Source organism: Hyperolius riggenbachi, chromosome 11 (genome assembly GCF_040937935.1).
Source record: "Hyperolius riggenbachi isolate aHypRig1 chromosome 11, aHypRig1.pri, whole genome shotgun sequence".
Lineage (NCBI taxonomy): Eukaryota > Metazoa > Chordata > Amphibia > Anura > Hyperoliidae > Hyperolius > Hyperolius riggenbachi.
The window spans coordinates 54,440,450-54,461,914 of NC_090656.1; positions in this window are offsets into that span (position 1 = coordinate 54,440,450).

Genomic DNA, 21,465 nt, shown 5'->3' on the forward strand with positions numbered 1-21,465 from the left:
GCTCCATTGAACCATTCAATTGATGTTTGGTTCATAATCGACAAAAATTCAATTGATCAGACATTTTGGAGGAATTGGTGTATACTAAGGCAACAGAGGAATATTTATTTTGGTGCTTGCAGTTGATCTACAAATGATTCTATATGGTATTGGCTGGCAGGATAATTGCAAGCTCTGCAGGCCATTGGAGATGGGCTGAAGTATTCGCCAAGCAAATACTTCGCAGCGAACCAGCGGTATTCGAAATTCGCGTTCAACACAAATTTTTTTACAAAAAAATTTGCATTCGCATTTTTCCCATAGACTTTGACGGCCGCCGACTTTAGCGGTTAATAGCAAAGCCAAAGCCCTCTTACGTGCTAGAAACACCACATTTTCAGAGTATGTGGTGGGGGACAGTGGCTACACGAGGATCCCTAATAGACGAATAGGGAGACTTGGAGCCAAAATTCAAAGATGCTTTCGTGCTCTAGCTATATAGCTAGAGCTGTGCTGTGTGGCGGTGGGTAGCGGCGGGTGCACATCTTTAATCTTTTGCTACAATCAAGCTTGCAAGGTGAGAGGATATTGGCATGGGAACATTTTCTTACAGTTACAGGTAAGTACTTATGGTTAATTAAGAAAATAATGGATTTTTTGTGGTTGTGTTTTTATTTAATTTAACCCTTTGTGGAAATAGGTAAGGGGTACTTTGTACCCCTATACTCATTTCTCCTGGGAGGGGGGCGGGCATCTGGGGGTCCCCTTCTTAAAGGGTACTCTTAGATGCATCCATAAACACCCCACCCCCCTGGGGCACCGGAGGTGGGGAACAGACCCTTGTCCATGGATTGGACAAGGGGCTCCAGGGGGAGGGGGAGGCTTGGCAGCCCCTCCCCCCAGTGCCCCCCCCCCCCCTCATACCATTGACCAATGTGGGCTGGTATAGCTCAGTGTGCGAAGCCCCACTCGGTCCAGGGCTCTGCATTCTGGCTATCCCAGCCAGCCTGCATGGGAGACAAGGGGTTAAAAAGGCTCACTCTGAACATTAAAAAAAAAAAGTTTAAAAAATTGGTAACGTTGCCAGGGATCTTCATACAGCCATATTGTGGCTGTATCTGAGGGGTTTCCAGAGAGTCTGTACGCAGTTCAAAAACCCCATCATGAAATTCATCTTTTTCTTTTTTTTTTATATATGTAAATTTACACTACCGTTAGGTTTGCTACATTATCTGTCATTTAAATGTATACTTTTTTCATATGAAACTTTAAAATCTATTTTCTTTTTGAAAAATGTTTGTTTCCTCTCGTAGCCACTTTCCCTCTCCACTTACCATAAATATGTGGTGTTTCTAGCACTTAAGGGGGTTTTGCTATTAACCTCTAAAGTCGGCGGCCATTCGCCTGCCATTGAAGTCTATTGAGATTCTCAGATTCGCAAGAGTCGCAAATTTTTGCAGAGATTCGGATTCGTAATTCGCAAACCGAAAATGTGATATTAAGCGCATCACTACAGACCATCAGGAATGTTGTTGAGAGGCGAGGCAGCCATCTGCAGCACTTGTTGTGTTGTATGGAGTCTGCTCTGCATTCTCCAACACACAACTCTGCTAGTCTGACCCCAGGGAAGGGGGGAGAGAACTGGAATGGACTGGACTGTGTGGTCAACCCCTCCCCAATATACGCCTGGAACCGGCCATATCCGCCCTGCACACAGAATGGGAGATCACAGGGCAGAGGAAGAGGATCGTTCATTGTTTGTAAACACGGTGGCCTTCCTCATTCACCATGAGAGCCAGCAAAGCCTCTAAGCTCTGTAAATAGGGGACTATTTGCGTGGTTTACTTATTTACATGGCTCTAATCTATTCTTTGGACCTGTACAGAGAGTTCTGAGTAAAGTGGATGTACAAACGCTATACTAAACTCAGCCAAGGCCCTCCAAGCCGAGAATCTAGTATATACTGTCACCTGAATGCATCACTGAAATATCGGGAGCGTGGATCGTCACAGCTTGCACATTGTTCCCTCCTTATCCCCCCCTGCTGGAAACTGCTTTGCTGCATACCATGCTATTCTCCCTCCTCCCCTCCATAGCAACAGAATGAGTTACTAGACTAGAGCCTAGTGATGTGTCTGTACAGCATTCAGTCCTAAACTATCACTCGAGGGATAGAATTCTAATCCCTGCAAATGACAATCAGGGCCCTTTCCCACTGTGTAGGTTGTGTTGCGATACAATCGTTATGTGATGCTGGGAATACACCATACAATTTTCTGTTAGATTTTTCTGTTAGAATGTATCATTAGATAATTTTCTGTAGAGACTGGTCATTATCTCTGGTGCATTGTCTTCTGGTTATCTCCTGCTGAGTAGAACAATGCCTAATTGCTCGGCAGATAGATGGTTAGATAGATAATTTCCAACATGTTGAACTTTATCTATCTGGCAGGTAAATCTCACAGAGAATCTTACAGAAAATTGTATGGTGTATTCCCAGCATAACACTGCAGGAAAGGTGCACAGGGCATTATGCTGGGGATACACGGTACGTTTCTGTACCGTGCATCGACCAGCTGATCCGGCCAGCTGATAATATTCAGCTGGCCCGATCAAGACGCTCGACCCGCGCCCGCTCGATTCCCGCCGGCGGACAATGGCAGGGAATCGAGCGGCTGATAAGGACCGCCGGCGGGGACGAGCGGGGATAGATACGCAGGGACGCGGCGGGGGTCGATCCGGCGGCTAATCGACGCCGGATCGACCCATGTACCCATTACAGAGGAGTTTATATTCTAATCCCCTCAGTATGATTATTTCAACCCATCACAATCATTGTCTGACTCAGAAGAGCTTGTACTTTACTGTCCTCACCAGTACAGCATAATCATTAACCTTCAAAGCTTGACAACTTTATTAACATTCTATTACATCAAGCAGTGCAAAGCTAAGGAGATAAAGTTAGACAGATATCAGGTAGATATCAATTGTTTGCCTGATCTAATAGTGAACGGTATCCTAGGCTTGTTTCAAGCAGGCGTTAAGGGGGCCATACACTAGCCAACCACTTGACCATCCAATTCGATTATTATAATCGAATTGGATGAAAATTGGTGCTGCCAAGTACTTGCCCGACTGACAAAGCGACCAATTTCGGGACAGAAATTGGCCACAAGGTCGATCGCACATGCTGGAAGATGTCGGGCCGAAATTGTTTGTTTGGGTGCGCGGCGGTACGGCGGCCGAATTGCGAACGAGCGACGAGACGACGAAACCCCCGCCGCTGCCACTGCAGTGTATAAATGTATGTAGTCCCACTACACAAAGAATTGAATGTGTGCATTAAACACCAAGTGAACACCTGACATATCTGGCTAAGCAAATTTGGCCTAATTGGCTATTCATGAGGCAATGCTCATGCAAATATGCACTCGCTTTCCCATGCCAACTTATGCAGGGCCAAAAACCAATGCCGCAAAGCGGTCGCCCTGCGGGAATTAGTTCATGCTGTAATAGCACTATCCAGGAGCGCCACAGGGAGGCTTCCCAATGCCCCCATACAACCGGGGGGACCGCGGGGTCTTAGTCGCTCTCACTGCCTGGGAACCACAGCAGCACCCTGGAGGGGGAGGCTGGGTGGCGCAGGGGCCCCCTTCCCCCCCAAGCGTGGCCAGCGCCGGGGAGAGCCGTCCGCACCCACCTCCCAATATTTAAAAACGGGCACTTACCTTAACGTCCATTGCGTTCTGCTGCTGAGCATAGCTTGGGTGGAACACATTTGAAAAGGAAAGGAATGAAGCATGGGTCGCACCGAGCTTTGGAGCCCAGGGCTGGCTCACACACTGCACTTCAAAGGTGGGGGGGGGGGGGTTGAAGGACAGGCGCATTGGTTTTTGACCCTGCATAAGTCGGCATGCGAAAGCGAATGCATATTTGCATGAGCATTGCCTCATGAATAGCCAATTAGGCAAAATTTGCTTAGCCAGTTATGTCAGGTGTTCACTTGGTGTTTAATGCACACATTTAATTCTCTGTGTAGTGATAAATGTGTGTAGTGTAGTGCATTTATACATTACCTGTCCCGTGTCAGCCTCCACGCGGTTTCCGTCCATCTCGCCGGGTTCCGCATACACGCCGGCAGCGCATAGCGGCTGACGTCAGACACTATGCGCCGCTAGCGTGTATGCGGAACCCGGCGATATGGACTGACACCGTGCGGAAGCTGCTACAGGACAGGTAATGTATAAATGCACTACACTACATACATTTATATATTTTGGGGGCAGTGGCGGGGAGGATGCGGCGGCTCAGCCGATTCCCTGATGATTTCATGCTGAAATCTGACGGGAATCGTCCTGTAGTGTATGGGCAGATTCAACTAGAGACAAATTTATCTCTAATCAGATTCTAATCGAATCTGCCCATAATCGTTCTAATGTATGGCTACCTTTAGTGATGATCGCAATTTGCTAATTATGATTACGCAATTACACCCACACGTAATTAGGACTTGGAAATTCAAGTGATTTTGTGTAATTCATTTATAATTTTGCATAAAGTTATTTTGTGACGAATTTGATGTTTAATAGCAAAGCTATCATGCTATCATCCCCAAAGTTGCTACATATGTTAAAGGGAACCTAAACCCAATAAAAAATGAGTTTCATTTACCTGGGGCAGGTGCAACGCGTACAAGGATACGTGTTGACACCCACTATAGCTTCCTGTAACCGCGGTCACGCGTGCAATGATATGCGTGGTGGCCCACTGACTCAGAGTCGGCAAAATCGAAATTAGCTGGCGGCGGGGGACTGGAGCAGCAGTGAGTGACTACGAGGGCACAGGATGGCTGCAGGGGGCTGGTGGAAGCCCCAGGTAAGTGAAACTCATTTTTTTTATTGGGTTTAGGTTGCCTTTAAGGATCGTTTTTCAAAAAGACCTTGTGATTTTTGAGAAAATTGATTTTTAAAGTACAAAATGTTTTTTAAATTCAGAATAATGAAAACTTAAAAAACATTTTACCTTAGCTTTTTTTAAAATTGCATTTTTTTTTAAATCTCCAAAACTTCAAGGCCTTTTTGAAAAAAAAAAAAAGAAATTTCCACTTGTTCCCACTATTTCCCTTAACATACGCAATTTTGGTGACAATAACATGCATGTTGGCTTTGCTATTAACCACCAAATTTGGGCCGAAATGACAAAAAAATTACCCGAAATTGCAAAATGAGTTACTAATTACTGTTGCAAACTAAATTAACTACGATTTTTCATCACAATCGCGACTTATGTTGCAAAATGACAATTATGTGAAATTCGTGCTCATGCGCCCGCAGCAGCAACATCGCGTTTAGCCGCTCACAAATATTTGTCTGCTATACCGAGCAAAAACGTTTTTGACATCCATTGTTAACCAGAATTTCATCATAACGTCGCGTGTTGAGCCCCGAAAGAGTGACACGGAGAAGACCACTGTAGCCGACGGGGGATGCTACATGCAGAGTCCCGATGAGCCGAGATGACAGGATCTACCTCGGTGTTTACACAAACAATGCAAAAATCTGTGCCATCGTTTAATCATTCGCTTCCGTTCATTTGAATAGATCAGCAGTTGATCACTTAGAACATCGCTTTTGTCACCTGCTGGAAACATCACACTTATTGCACCCCTGAGACCCGCGTGACGCAGCCACTAACACACACCCAGCAGCCCAGCACAAATAGCATCTGGTCATTTCCTTCTCCTTCCCTCACAACTGACATAAACATGTCAGCTTGGGCAAGGCCAGCTCACAGGTTTATGGGTGACTTGGGAGACATTGTTGCCCTGTGGAGAGCTGGAAAGAGCATCGCATTGCCCTCCTGTGTGTATGAGGCCCTTGTGGCTGCACTCTGCCCCTCTCCACAGGCCTGTATTTGTCTGGGAGGCAGATAACAGCGTTTAATGATTACATGTACAGCATGTTCCTTACATGATACCCTGAGACGTGTCTCATCTGCGCTGCAAAAACCAAAAACACAACTTGGAACAAAGTTAATTATTGCAAGTAGCGCTGATATGCAGCGTTATACATTAAAGCACGCGATGAGAAAACCCTTTTGCCTATTAACATTTCGTAATTCCTTATATATAGTGTGAAGCCCTTTCCCTTACTTTTATAGCACAGCTGGCCGAAGGGCAACAACCTCCTGCCGGGGTAATGCAGCCAATTCAGTATTGCTGCAACCCACGTGTGACGCAATGGTGACAGGGTCGCTTCAAATCTCAGACAAATATGCAGCAGAAAATTGCTGGTTTTGGACAAAGCCGGATCATCTATAAGGCATTTTAGGCAGATGCCTAGGGTATGGAGAGAGTCTAGGGGTCTGTTTTGCCTACAAGAGATAACTGCGCTGGAGACTTGGGCGCAGGATACAGCTGGTATATGGCTGACCCTGCTGCCGCACAAGTCCCGGCCGTATTAAATACTATTCCCCCTCCAGGCCGCCATGGATGGTGGGGAATGAAATAATTTGGCTTCCATTATTATGTTTTAAAAGTAACTTCTGCTCAGGGTTGCCAACTCATCCCTTTAAATACTGACACATCTAAGTTATACAGGATCCGGGGCTTCTCACAGATAATCAGTGCCTAAACTGCATCTAACTAGCCACAAGACATGTATAATTCATAAGCGTCCGTATTTAAAGGGATGAGTTGGCAACACTGTTTCTGCTCAGTCTTCTGACGGCGCTGAAGTTACTCCCTGTGCCTGCTATAGCCGTTATTCCTATTACGGCCTATGGTGGCGCCAGCTGCACCCAAATCTCCTGCGCTGGCTTCAGCGTGTTCGTCTGGTTTATGCCAGCCCCAACAAATCTTACCAAAAAAGCCAAGTTGTGTATTTCGTAGGGCCCCATTTCACCTTAATCTCTCAGCCCCTTATTGTATGCTATCTGGGATAGAAGATTGTGACGAGTTTGTTGTGCATGCTTATTCGCTACCTTGCAATTGCATCTTCATTGCCTGTGTGGAGTCTATGTGCTTCATGGCCTGGCACTGACTGCTGAAGCGTGGAGTGTGCTACAGTGCTTATGTTTTGCAAAGCTTCAGCATCTCCTCTGCATTTAGCTGGCCAATGTGATTTGCGGTTGCCACCTCAGGGGTCTTTCTGTTTAGTGCCTGAGAAGGGAGTGGGGGCATGGATGGACGAGACGGTCTGTGTGGTTCAGACTGATATTTATCTAATGTGTGTACAGAAACAAGCATGCAGGAAGTCTTGTGAGATCTGACAATGTTGTCAGAAACCTCTGATCTGCTGCATGGGGGAGGATAGGGTTGTGGGTGAACAGGAAAAGGTTTGGCGGTGGTCGTGTGGAGGCTCTATACCCAGCATCAGTGGCGGGTGGACGAAGCACAGCATCAGTAGAAGGGGTGGAGCAGCACTAGTTCATGCACTCTATCTCCGCCCCTTGCACCAGTGTACTTCATGTTGCCGGGGGGGGGGGGGGGGGGGTTAAAGTGTCAGACAAAGATCCACATAGGGGAACGCTGTGCTAGACCAGATCCAGCACTGGCACCCCTATGATCTTCGAAGATACAGTGGAGTGACTGGGAAGATGGCAGATGCAGTGGAGATGGCCGGCAGTGATCTGAGTGTCAGACATAGAAGATGGTGCTGTGTCGGATTTTATCAGCAACCGTGCCAATGTCCAGTATTGCAGCTATAGGGAAATAGGCGAATATCAAATGAAGACTGACATAGGATCGGAAAGGGTTAAACATCCGGCACACCGTATAAAAAACAGCTACCCTAATCACATTCTTCCCCACCTCACTCAATCACCAGAAGCTACACCATCGTGGGCTACTCCGTCATCCCTGCCCATAGCAACAGAACACTTTGATATACAGTAACTGAGCAGCGCATCAGTACAGCACCCAGTTTTGATGGACCACACTAATGGTGCATGTGTATGCATCTTCAGTGTGCAAATCAAGTGTGCAGCGAGTAAACGGTTACGCTACGTACACTGCCTTACGTGATAATCTAGAAAACTTATCGGAACGGTTGGAAAAACTGTGGAACAATCGCTTCATTTGTGATCCCATAGGCAACTGTGTGGACTCAGCCAGAAATGGAGGCAGGCGCCAAAACAACGTCATTGCGCCAGAGCTGGGACAAGGTCCTCCAGCACCTAAGGCAGAGACACCAAAGTGCGCACCTCTATCCCTCCCACGCCAGCCATCACACACTGATTGCTAATAGACTAAGAGGCGCCCCAGGGCCCCCAACACCTTAATCTCTAGTTATCTGGCTTGCAGTCACTGCTATGTATCCCCTTTTCCTATTTCTCTCTAACACAATAGGGGAATGATAGCTGAGTGAGTTGTGCGCCCCCTCCTACACTGCGCCCTGAGGCTGGAGCCTCTATTGCCTCTGCCTCGGCCCGTCCCTGCATTGGGCTGCAAATGTATTTCTTTCCTTTGCAGGCTTGTTACACCTGCAGCATTACTAATCCCACTCTCAGGGCCAGATTTGTACTCTTTACCACCCAAGACCACTGTCAGCAGCTACCCACCTTCAGTATTGGTAGTAAGATGACCCTTCCCCGTCCCTCCAGTATAGGCAGCCAATGTATCTAGCATAGGTAGCAAGATTAAAAATAAAAAACCTTCCCTCCAGTTTAGATAGCCTGATGCCACCCCCACCCTTCCCTCCAGTATAGGTTGCCTAATGACCCCTCCCCCTTTCCATCTAGTATGAGAAGCCAGATGACCCTCCCCCCCCCCTTCTGAATAGATAGGTAGCCCTACACAGTACAGTAAAAATGGAGTAAAGAGTGCCTGACTCAACCACAACCAACCACCTTAGTTGTCACCACCCACACCTCTGATATGCGAGGGAGCAACCCTATATGTAAAAAAGTTCAACCATTGTAATAAATAAATAGGCCAGTTGCTTTAGTGAAAATACTAAAATGATAGCTTTAATGGAAAAATTGTGCCATACACAGACCAACCAATTAAAAGCATTTAAAAATGGCCATTGATGAACTCACACACACTCACAATGTGTACACATACCACCTCATTCATACCTCCCCTCCGATATCGGTACCAATATTGTAATGGTCTTCAGAGAGGCGGAGAGAGGGTTCAACTGTGTTTGTTTGGCAAAGTGAGAAGTGGATCCCCTTTTGGTATGCAGATTGCGTTATTGTTATTGATGACACCCAGCTATATTTGTCATTCAAACCTGACGTCACAGACCCTACTCCACAAATAAACGCATGCTTAGCTGAGCTTCAGGAGTGGATGAATAATAATTGGCTAAAACTTAATGCTGACAAAACTGAGGTTCTTGTTATCGAGGGCCAGGGCTCAACAGCAAAGCAGCTCCAGTCTCAACCAACACCGCTAAGGATAGGGAGCTCAGACCTGAACAACTCAGACTGTGTGCGCAGCCTGGGAGTACTGATTGATGGGAAACTAAGCTTCAGTAATCAAATCTCAGCTGTTGTGAAACATTCCTTCTTTCACCTAAGGAATATTGCAAGAATTAAACACCTAATTCCTTCAGAGGATCTTCCAACCCTAGTTCATGCCTTCGTCACATCAAGGTTAGACTACTGCAACGTCCTCTACACAGGCCTGCATAAGAAAGACTTACGCCGCCTGCAATTAGTACCGCCGCAAGGCTGTTAACGAGCCAACCCCGCCATTGCCACATAACACCAACCCTGAGCTCACTCCACTGGCTACCGATAAAATGGAGAATTCTGTTTAAGATTGGCTTACTGACATTCAAATCCTTGCACAATCTGGGCCCTGGATACCTGAAGGACTTGTTGCAACTGCATCACACCCCCCACAATCTTAGATCAAAAGGACGTAACACCTTGGTCTCCCCCAGAGTCCACCTCAAAACCTTTGGAGACAGAGCCTTTTGTCATGCTGCCCCTACACTTTGGAACTCCCTGCCACACCCAATCAGGACAGTTCCATCCCTGGAAGCATTTAAGTCTAAACTGAAAACCTCTCTCTTCAGTCTGGCATTCATGAACATCTGACTATCTCCTCTGTAACACAACCCAGCATGCAACCCTGTATTAATCTGAGAGGCAGCTATGCGCTTTGAGTCCTATGGGAGAAAAGCGCTTTACAAATGTTATTGTTATTGTATGCGTAACTAGAATGATCTCACCACCTCCGCTGTCACCGTGTGGTGTTAATTCCTCCAGAGAATCCTCTCTTCAATCACTGGCAGCTTGGTCTTCGGTCGTGACCGTTCCTTGGGCCCAGTCACTGGCTCAACCCGTCCTGCCATTTGCACAGAGACGGGGAGCTCGGACTGTTAAGCCGCGCGTGCAATAACACGCTTACCGGTCTCGCGCTCTTTGGCTGCAACCAATAGGGAAGTTTGCAGGCCACGGGATTTGAACCCTCCACAGTACAGCCTGCTGGTCACCCGCCCTTGATCCTGTGCTGCCCTAGCCCATGGCCTATGTGGCCTTGGCTTAAATTGAGCCCTGCCCACTCTGCAGTGTTTAATCTCATAAGGTGCCCATACAACTAGCGATTTAGCTACCAGATCGACCATCTGATTTGATAATTTTATCGAATGGGATGAAAATCGGTGATGCAAAAAGCATACCTAAATGATGACTTGATTGATTTGCGGCTGAAATTAGTCAAATGTATGGATTGAGCAGGTGCGCGATGGTAATGGCGTTCGAGATAGCGACAACCGATGTACGTTTCAGACCCCTGGTCACTGTCCCCAAGTGTAAAATTTCCCCCTGCGCCTTACCCAAGTGCAGTGTAAATTCTCTCCTGCTCTGCTGGCGTGACTCCCAGCCTCCTCCGCCATCACTCCCGTGTGGCACCTGGCATGTCACAGACGCCCCACATGGTACGTGGTGGCGCTCACAGTAACGGTGAGGATGGTGGATGAGGCTGGTAGTCATGCCAGCAGACAGGTGGGGGGATAGTTTACAATTGGAAGGGGGGGGGGGGGGCAGGCAGGTGGCGGAGGTGGCAGCGCTAAGCTGATTCTTGATTACATTTCATGCTGGAATCTATCAGGAATTGGCCTGCAGTGTATGGACTGACAACAGATCTCTCTCTGAGTTCATTCAATCAGATAGAGAGCTTTCTCATGGTCAATCTGCCCATACACCGACTGATGTATGGGATCTTTACAGAGGGTGATTATGTTCAGAGGCTTTATCCAGCCATGGCAGCGGCTGTGCTGGTGAGACCGGTCCTCTTCTATAGCATTTATACACTAGGGGAGACAGCACCGGTTGTTACTTCGTTTATCACTCGTCCCGATATCACTCGCCGCTAACGCCACGTACCTGATCGAACAAGTTGGACCTACATCTTGCAGCATGTCTGACTGATACATGCAACCAATTTCTGCATGAGATTGGTCACATGTCGATCAGGCACGCTCTTAGCAGCACCGATTCTCATCCGATTCGACAATTATCTAATCAGATGGTCGATTGGCAGCCAAGTCTCCTGATGTATGGCCACCTTAAGAGGATCAATAAGCGTGTGTGTGTGTACAGCCTGATAAGACTGGAGGCCCACGTGGCAGATGTCTGACACTGACAAGAGAAGGGCAGAGTCACTCCTGATCTGCTGAGTCACTAGATTTCCACATTACAACACATCTGCAGGCCTTCTTTCTTTCTTTCTTTTGTAATAGTGAGTACACGCCTAGTGTTGAGCTCGATATTCACAGAATCGTAATTTCACATCAAGATTCGCGTTTATGATACGCAGTGGTAATGGAACATTTCTGGCAAGTTTGTAATTGATCTTGAGCATAATTTTGTCCATAACCGTAATTACATTGTCTTTTGTGATTAGCTTACGCATAATGGCATTTAATTCTGTAGTAACCAGTCAACGGAGCTTGTATTTTATTTGTTGTATTTGTTTGTATGTATTTTAATTTTAGAACCTTTCTAGATAAAACGTGCTTCATTGAAACCCTCTTATGTTGGGTTCATTTTGCATCATCGTTTGATTTGTTAATTTATTTACTTAGTAAAGAAAAGTTCAAAATATATGTAGAGATCATTTGTAATTCTTCAAATCCAAAATCAAAATCAAAACCTAAATGTAAAAAATTATGTACGCCTTGTTCATTCAATCTCTCCTAACTCAGTCACTCCCCATTTATTCCCTTGGATCTTTTCCTTCACCTCAACACCCTCCATCTCCCAATCTCCTCCCCATCTAGTTGGGTTTGTACCACATCCTCCAACCTTTCATCAAACCATACATACTACACCTCTTTCATCCTCACCTAATATTGTCACATTTCTGTCTTCTCCTACCCACCCTCATCAGGGCCGGTTTAAGCAACAATGGGGCCCCAGGGCAAAATAAACCTGGGGGGCCCCCCCAACATATACCCCGGAACAAAAATCGGCATTAGGGGACCTTTTTTGCAGCTGGTATAGTCAGGGTGTGAAGCCCCAATCGGTCGGAGCTCCACATTCTGGCTATCCCAGCTTGCATGGGGGACAAGGGGTTAAAAAGTTTCAGGAGGGGGGACCCCACATAATTTAAAAAAAAAAAATTCCCACACTCTAAACATAAAAAAAAAATTGGGAAAATAGGAAAAAATGCCAGGAATCCTTATACAGCCATATTGCGGCTGTATAGCGATCCCTGGCCAAAGCGCTGCGGCTGCGTATAGACCCCCTGGAAACCCCGTCAGGAAATTTATTGCGCTTTCGTTTGATGCATGCAAAATTACACTACCGTTAGGTTTGCTACTAAAAGTGACATTTACCGCATTTAAAAGTATACTTTTTTCCTTCGAAACTTTAAAATCGATTTTCTCAAAAACTATAAGTCCGATTTGAAAAAAATTGTTTTCCTCTTGTAGCCACTGGGGGCCCCTACAAGCTCTGGGGCCCTGGGGCAGCTGCCTCCTTTGCCTTAATGGTAGCGCCGGCCCTGACCCTCATATGCTTCCCTTGCCTCTTCCCACATTGCTCTAGCTAGCTGAAAATTCTTGCTTAGTCCACCCTCTAATACTCCCTCCCTCCTCACCCTTTTCCATCAGCAGAGACACCAGGCTCCTATTGCCAGCCATAGACGCTAAACAAGCTTGCAGCAGATCAGGTACTCTGACTCACGGTTTACTTGATTTGCAATATGCTTGTTCCAGGGTTTTGGCGCAGACACTACCTATGTCAGAAGATCAACAGGGCTGCCAAGCAGCTGACATTGTTTTCAAGTTAATAAATATGTCAGCCTCCATATCCCTCTCACCTCGGGTACACTTTAATGGATTTCCAGGCATTTGGGGGGTTCATACAGACAGATTCATTACGGTTAACATGGTGAAACAGCGCGAGTTACATGTTCTTACGTGCAGTAGTGAAGTAGCGTGACTTAATTTTCCCGCTGGAGTGCTACATGCTATGCTTATCATGGGCGATGACTGGAAGCACTCTGCAGGTTTAAATACAGCTTTCATCCAATCAGTGGCCAGCCACACTCCGCACATCCAATCACCTACCTAGGTGTCAGCTGACTATTGTTAACATCTGCGGAGGGCTTACTGGGAACGTGCCCTCCGCCTATCAGAATGTGCGGCCTGTGCCTGAGCAGCAGCGTCATCAGCAGGGAACAAGTGCCGAGACCCGGAAGCAACAGATTCCTCCCGAGTCTTGGCGTAAACATCATCAGAAACAGGCAGGCTCCTTATAGGTATATGTATATGCGGAAGCGGCCATATCTACAAAATGCACTTAGGCAGGGTTCACACTTGATGAATTGTGAAGCCGCATTTGCTGCAGATGTTCTGTATCTGTGGCATTGCAATGTCTTTATCATTTTGTGTGAATTTGCCGGGTCTTTTTATTTTTGTGCGACTCGTGTTTTTATAGCGAGTCAATGGGAATGCAGAAGATTGACAAAAAACATCACGTCCGGCATGAAAATTTGCATGCCGTTTTGAAGCTAATTAGATGAATTTTCAAGTAAATTAGCTGCATTGATACTCATGGACAAATTACAATGCACATTTTCATAAACAAACCCATATAAATACATCACAAAAATTTGCAGAAATGTTTGGTCTATAGAGAATGCAAAAACGCAAATGCAGATTCGTGGATGTGAAAATCGCATGCTTTATATGCAAGTGCCAGGAGCAGAACTACAGATCATGGGGCCGCTAGCAAAACCTAGATGGGAGCCCTCCATGGTCACACCCCCTCCCTTGCCTCCCCTGGAGGCCCATCTTATAAGGCTCCTAAATTAGGATCTTCACACCCATAACGTGTAGCCACAAAAACACCTGATCTGGAGTATCAGATGAAGGGCAGGAACCCTAGAGCCATTTTTTGAGTGTTTAGAGAGGTTTTCAAAATGCTAGCGACTTCCCTAAACGCTTAGCTAATGTTAATGGATGGGCCAAATGCCACTGGAATGATTGCGATTACCAAAATCACAAACACCGGACATGCAGCATTTTTGAGCGTTAGCAAAAAGCTTACACCAGCAAAAACTGGCAAAAAGCTTACACTTTTTAAAATCGCTACCAAAATCACCAGAAAATGCTCATGAAATCGCTTACAAAACACTCATTAAAACCGCTAGGAATTGCGATTCGCGCTTTGTAGTGGGTTCCAGGCAGAAGGGAAGGTCAGTCTTTGGGGCCATCCACACCTCTGGGCCCCCCTGGAGAAGCAGGGTCTGCTCCCCCTAGTTATGCCCCTGGCAGGAGCGTAGCAATAGGGGGTGCAGAGGTAGCAACCACATCGGGGCCCTTGGGCCAGAGGGGCCCCGAAGGGCCCTCCCTCAACTACATTATTAGCTCTATTGGTTTTGTGCTCATAATAATCACTTCTATAGATACTATGAATAGTAGTAATCATTAACAAACTGTTCCCCATCCCCTTCTTGCACCTCTGACACTGTAGTTGCCATTGGCAGGTTTTGGTGCGCCGTATCAATTATTATGTATAGAGTGCTTGGGGGGCCCCACTGTAAAACTTGCATCGGGGCTCACAGCTCCTTAGCTATGCCACTGGCCCCTGGTGTGAATGACCCCAAAGTGTAGCATGCCATGGAAAATAGCAGTGTTGATAAGCATGTGAAAATGTATAGACTGAAAATGCATTAAGAGGGTCCGAAACGGCTTATTTGGAGAAAAACAATGTATTTTTGCTTGCGGTTAATTAGACAACTTTCTGAGCAGCAGCTGCATAAGAACACAAAATGCATTTTCATTGTGATTGCAAGCCATGTTTAATGCTTGTGTAGACATAACCTAAGTGCTTCCTGGAGACTGCTCATATATTGCGGAAACTCCAAAGGAGAAGAGTGCTGAGGTTCCCCAATGTACAAAAGCCAATGACAATGCAGCATTGACCTGAATCTCCATACAGCTCCCACAGTGCTCTCTGCTGGGTTCACTTGGTTCAGACTTGTTCCTCTTTCAGCTGTGCCTACTCCATCTGCTGGTATATGGAGAGTGCTGCAGGCTCTGACTGCTGAAATCTCAATTGAACCCTCTACAAACCTATTTCTCAATCACCCACGTCCCCCAACACTTTTTTTTCCCCCCAGCGATCAGTCCAAATGTGCCGACATAATATTTATATTATGGGACGTAGCGGCAGGGGATGGGACTTAGATTTTGGTTTCACCTAACAATTTTAGAACCCTTCTAGAATTCCTTTTGTTCTAAACCATTCTTTGTTGGATTTCCAGGCGTTTTGGAGAGTCGTTGTCATGTTGCAAGTCATAGTTTTCTGACAAATGGCCTCACAATATTTTCAAACTCTATTATAATGAAGAACTGAGAGTGGCGCTTTAGAAACGGTGAGCTACCCAGGCCCTGAAGCAGAAACCAGCCCTAAACTATATAGTTCCCACCACCATGCTTCACAGTTAGTATACGAATCTTAGAAAATACTGGCTTAGGCTTTCAACAAAGTTGGTATTGTGATCAGGACCAAATAACCAAAAAAAAAAAAAAAAAAAAAAAAAAATATATATAAATATATATATATATATATATATATATATATATATGTGGTTTAAGCAATTTTGAGCGTGGTATGGTTGTTGGTGCCAGACGGGCCGGTCTGAGTATTCCACAGTCTGCTCAGTTACTGGGATTTTCACGCACAACCATTTCTAGGGTTTACAAAGAATGGTGTGAAAAGGGAAAAACATCAAGTATGCGGCAGTCCTTTGGGCAAAAATGCCTTGTTGATGCTAGATGTCAGAGGAGAATGGGCCGACTGATTCAAGATGATAGAAGAGAAACGTTGACTGAAATAACCACTCGTTACAACCGAGGTATGCAGCAAAGCATTTGTGAAGCCACGACACGCACAACCTTGAGGCGGATGGGCTACAACAGCAGAAGACCCCACAGGGTACCACCCATCTCCACTACAAATAGGAAAAATAGGTTACAATTTGCACGAGCTCACCAAAATTGGACAGTTGAAGACTGGAAAACTGTTGTCTGGTCTGATGAGTCTCGACCGAGTCAGAATTTGGCACAGACAGAATGAGAACTTAGATCCATCATGCCTTGTTACAACTGTGCAGGCTGGTGGTGGTGGTGTAATGGTGTGGTGGATGTTTTCTTGGCACGCTTAGGCCCCTTAGTGCCAATTGGGCATCGTTTAAATACCACGGGCTAACTGAGCATTGTTTGTGACCATGTCCATCCCTCCATGACCACCATGTACCCATCCTCTGATGGCTACTTCCAGCAGGATAATGCACCATGTCACAAAGCTCGAATCTGTACTAAAATGGCCCCCACAGTCACCAGATCTCAACCCAATAGAGCATCTTTGGGATGTGATGGAACGGGAGCTTCGTGCCCTGGATGTGCATCCCACAAATCTCTATTTACTGCAAGATGCTATCCTGTCAATATGGGCCAACATTTCTAAAGAATGCTTTCAGCACCTTGTTGAATCAATGCCACGTAGAATTAAGGCAGTTCTGAAGGTGAAAGGGGGTCAAACACCGTATTAGCATGGTGTTCCTAATAATCCTTTAGGTGAGTGTATATATATTTTTCGGACTATAAGACGCACCTAGGATTAGAGGGCAAAAACCAGGGGAAAAAAAATACTAAACCTGGTGCATCTATAGTCCAGGGGTGTCTTGTAGATTTTCTCCCCCCAATTTGTCCCCTTGAGCATCCTTCTCCTGTCCCCCTTGCTGTCCACCTCCTGCCCCCCCTTGTGGCCTCCTCTTGCCCCCCTTGTGGCTTCCTCCTTTCACCATTGTGCGCCCCCTTCTGGTCTACCCCTGCCCCCCTTGGTGTCCACCTCCTGTGTCCACCTCCTGTTTACCCTTGCGGCCTCCTTAAGTCCCCCTTGTATGCTCCTCTGTTTACCCTTGTGGCCTCATCCTGCCCCCTCCCCTTGTGGCCTCATCCTCCCCCCTTTGTGGCTTCCTCCTGTCACCATTGTGTTCTCCTACTGCCCCCACCCCCATTGTGGCCTCATCCTGCCCCCCTTTGTGGCTTTCTCCTGTCACCATTGTGTTCTCCTGCTGCCCCCACCCCCATTGTGGCCTCATCCTGCCCCCCTTTGTGGCTTCCTCCTGTCACTATTGTGTTCTCCTGCTGCCCCCACCCCCATTGTGGCCTCATCCTGCCCCCCTTTGTGGCTTCCTCCTGTTGCCATTGTGTCCTGCCCGTGTCCCTTTTTTGGCCTACCCCATCCCCCTTGGTGTTCCCCTCCAGTCACCCCTTGTGGCCTCCTCAAGTCCCCTTTTGTGGCTTTCCCCGGGCACAGTTGTTATCACTTACCTGACCTGATGCCCGCGGTGATCAGCAGCTGTTCCGGTATCCTTTGTGTCCCTGGCGTCCACTCCGCAAAGTAATTACCGGTAAGTGGTGGCAGCAGCTGCGGGCATCCCTCGCCTCATCCTCGGAGCCTGCGAGATCAGCCGCACGTCTCTCTCTCTTTCCCTCAAGTGCCGGTCGCGTCATTAGTCGCATCTGTAATGACGTGACCAGGAAGTACCGGCACTTGAGGGAAAGAGAGAGAGACGTGCGGCTGATCTCGCGGGCTCCGAGGATGAGGTGAGGGATGCCCGCAGCTGCTGCCACCACTTACCGGTAATTACTTTGCGGAGCGGACGCCAGGGACACAAAGGATACCGGAACAGCTGCTGATCACCGCGGGTTCCAAGGTTGAGGTGATGTATGTTCACTACTGCCACCGCCGCCTACTTTACGGGGAAAGTGGGGACCACACACGCAGCAGTCACACTGGCTGCCCGAAGCTGATCGCACCAGGTGACATTTTTGGGCAATTTTTTTTATTCTTTGGAATATAAGACGCACTGACTTTTCTCCCCCTCTTTTGGGGGAGAAAAAGTGCGTCTTATATTCCGAAAAATACGGTATATATATAACCCTTTCTTATCCATTTTTCTCCATTGGCCCAATCTTAGACATAGTGTGACATAGGAAAGTGTGTGCTTCTGTATGCTGAAAAGAAAATACAATCTATTTTCTGAGCCATTTGTTTGTCGTCTTTATATGTTATAGTGCAACATAGGAAAACTGGCTTCTGCTAGATCAGGGGTACCCATTAGGTAGATCGCAAAGGACTTCACGGTAGATCCTGACCCAACTACAGTTTCCATTCTGTATATACAAATGTGCTCCTAAAATAGTACATGGGTTGATCATTTTGACTTGCTAATTTTTTAAAAGTTGCTCACAAGCTGAAAAAGTGTTGGCACCTCTGTGCTAGATGATGCTGTTGCCAGATAAAATCCGACACAAAGTTTTCCTCTTCTGATCAAAACGTCGGACTAAGTCTGAAGCCAATGGGCTTGATTCATCTCATTTACACTCTACTTGGGACTCTGCATAGGTAAGGCAGGAGGCAGGCACTTGGGAGGGGAGTGAGCCGCATTTTTATCATTAGCACTTATAGGCATGTGCCTACAGTGCCTTACAGTAAATCCAGCCCTAAGATACATGCATAGTTGATGGGTGGTTTGAGGAAGGCACTGTAATGGGAGTATTGTAAGGCTTGGTTCCCATTATAGTGGAAGCTGTATTAGAAAACTGACACTCGACGTATCCTATTCCATCAGTAATATCCATTCACACTTGTCTGCATCCGTTGTGGTCAAATGAACCAGACTTGTGCTGTCTGCTTTCCTGGAGTGGAGATGCATTTCCAATATAGCCTATGGTTAGGTTAAGACATCTGCCCTGGGCACCAGTGGACCACAATGGACCACCAGATAGGACACTAGGCTGTCTGCTCTCGCTGGCCATTCAAAATCCAACTCAACTGGAAACCCAGCCTAAGAGAGGCAGATGGAGTTTTTATTTAAGCCATTTTTATTCTAGTAGTTTTTCAATAAAAACAGGGAATTAAGGTTGGTCTCTCAGGCTATGGGTGTGCTTTATAAATGCCGTGCAGCATGAACAGAGCTGGATCATTCACAAGGCAATCCTAAGTAGCTGCCTAGGGCCTGGAGGAGGTCCAGGGGCCTAGTGGATGCTAGCCCCCACCAAATCCTACTGCAAAGAGACAGGTGACCATCAGTGGTGGGCAAAACCTGCTATTTTGCCCAAGGCCACATTTCATCTCCATCCTTTCCTGAGAATGAGAACACACATAGATTTTTTAGCAATGCTTTGGAAACTATCATAATATCGTTGTTATTATTGTTAAATAAAACAGTTTGACCAAAAGAAACATTTTTGTGGGCTGCCCAGTAACCAACAATCAATTTGGTACAGAAAAATCTGATGCTTGTGGATGGAACTTTGCAAGAAAGTCTGTGCGACAGATTGGAATAGTGAAGTGAGGGGATTGTATTGTGTGCTGTGGTCTTTCCTGATCACATGTTTGGCCTGCGCAGTGTCTGATGCAACAATGCAGAGATACGAGGACTGGGAATATTTGTGCCATCAGACACCTCTGTCTGTACGTATTGTGCCAATTGCAAAGTCCATCCGAGACATAAGCATGATAGGGGGTGTGTGTTCAGCAAAATACGTCCCATATCAGGTACACAATCAACACAGATCAGACACGGTGTACCCTGTACACTGGGACAACAGCTTTTTACATTCACTCTATGTTCCAACAGCTGATTTTTTTTTTTTCACATTTACTTAAAGGAAAGGTATACAAGCAATTATACTATAATGAAGAACACCCGAGCATTAAAGAATGTGTAACTGAAGGTACATCCAGACCAAGGTCTGAAGGTACATCCAGACCAAGATCTGGAGATGCATCAAGGCCAAGATATGAAGGTACATCAAGACTAAGATCTGGAGGTACATCAAGGACAAGATATGAAGGTACATCAAGACTAAGATCTGGAGGTACATCAAGACCAAGATCTGGAGGTACATCAAGACTAAGATCTGGAGGTACATCAAGACCAAGATCTGAAGGTACATCAAGACCAAGATCTGGAGGTACATCAAGACCAAGATCTGGAGGTACATCAAGGCCAAGATATGAAGGTACATCAAGACCAAGATATGAAGGTACATCAAGATCTGGAGGTACATCAAGACCAAGCTTACCAACAGATTTTACTGGACAGTTATTGTGATAATTTTCTGAGGCTCCACAGTACATACTTGGGTTAATCAGCCAGTGACGCTGACATTCTTCTTGGATAAAAGGGTTCTAGCTAGACCCAGTTGCATAGGTTCAGTAACAGCCAGGCTAGTAGATCAGAATCAGAATCGTTTTATTTGCCAAGCTCGACTATGTCGTGCCCAGAATTGGATTTGGCATACAGGACTAAAATAAGTATGAGATAGAACACAGTATTCTTCAGGTGGTTGTGCCCAGGAAGCAGATGCACGGTTGAGCAGGTGTAAGATGAGACTGGCACTGAAGTTGATTCATAAGCAGGGAAGCTCCACGTTGTACAATAGACGCCAGAGTCCTCAAGTCTTCTTTCTCTAATGCGGAATACTCACCTGAAGACGCAGGAAGATGGATCACGTAGACGTCACCTGGTGAAGAGCGTTCCCCATCACATCAAGTAATGACACCCTATGGGTGCGAACAAGAGTTTAAATGATCGTGGCACTTTGTGCGGGAGTCATTGGGGTTCTTAAAGATCTGATCCGCTGTGAAGTTGTAACCCCCCCCCCCCCCCCAAAAAAAAAAGAGGGTTACAGATTACTTAAGCATTCCTATGTATGTGGCACCTTTAAGACTAAGTATCATGCTGCTAGAACCAAAACGGTGCATGAGAAGGGCCTGTAAGCGAAGGAAAGGTTGCATAACCTGTTGCTAGGCGACCAGAGTGTGCAAAGTAGGAATTTGCTGGGACTTTCCCGAGCCCCGCACGGCCTGTCAGAGATGCAGCGCAGGGGGCAGGGTCTAGAAGGGTGTAACTGGCGGGAACTAGTCGTAGCCAGGAGGAGAGCGTGGAGGAGAGAGGACTTGAGGAGGAGCAAGCAGTGTGAAGCAGGGTGGGACCCCAGA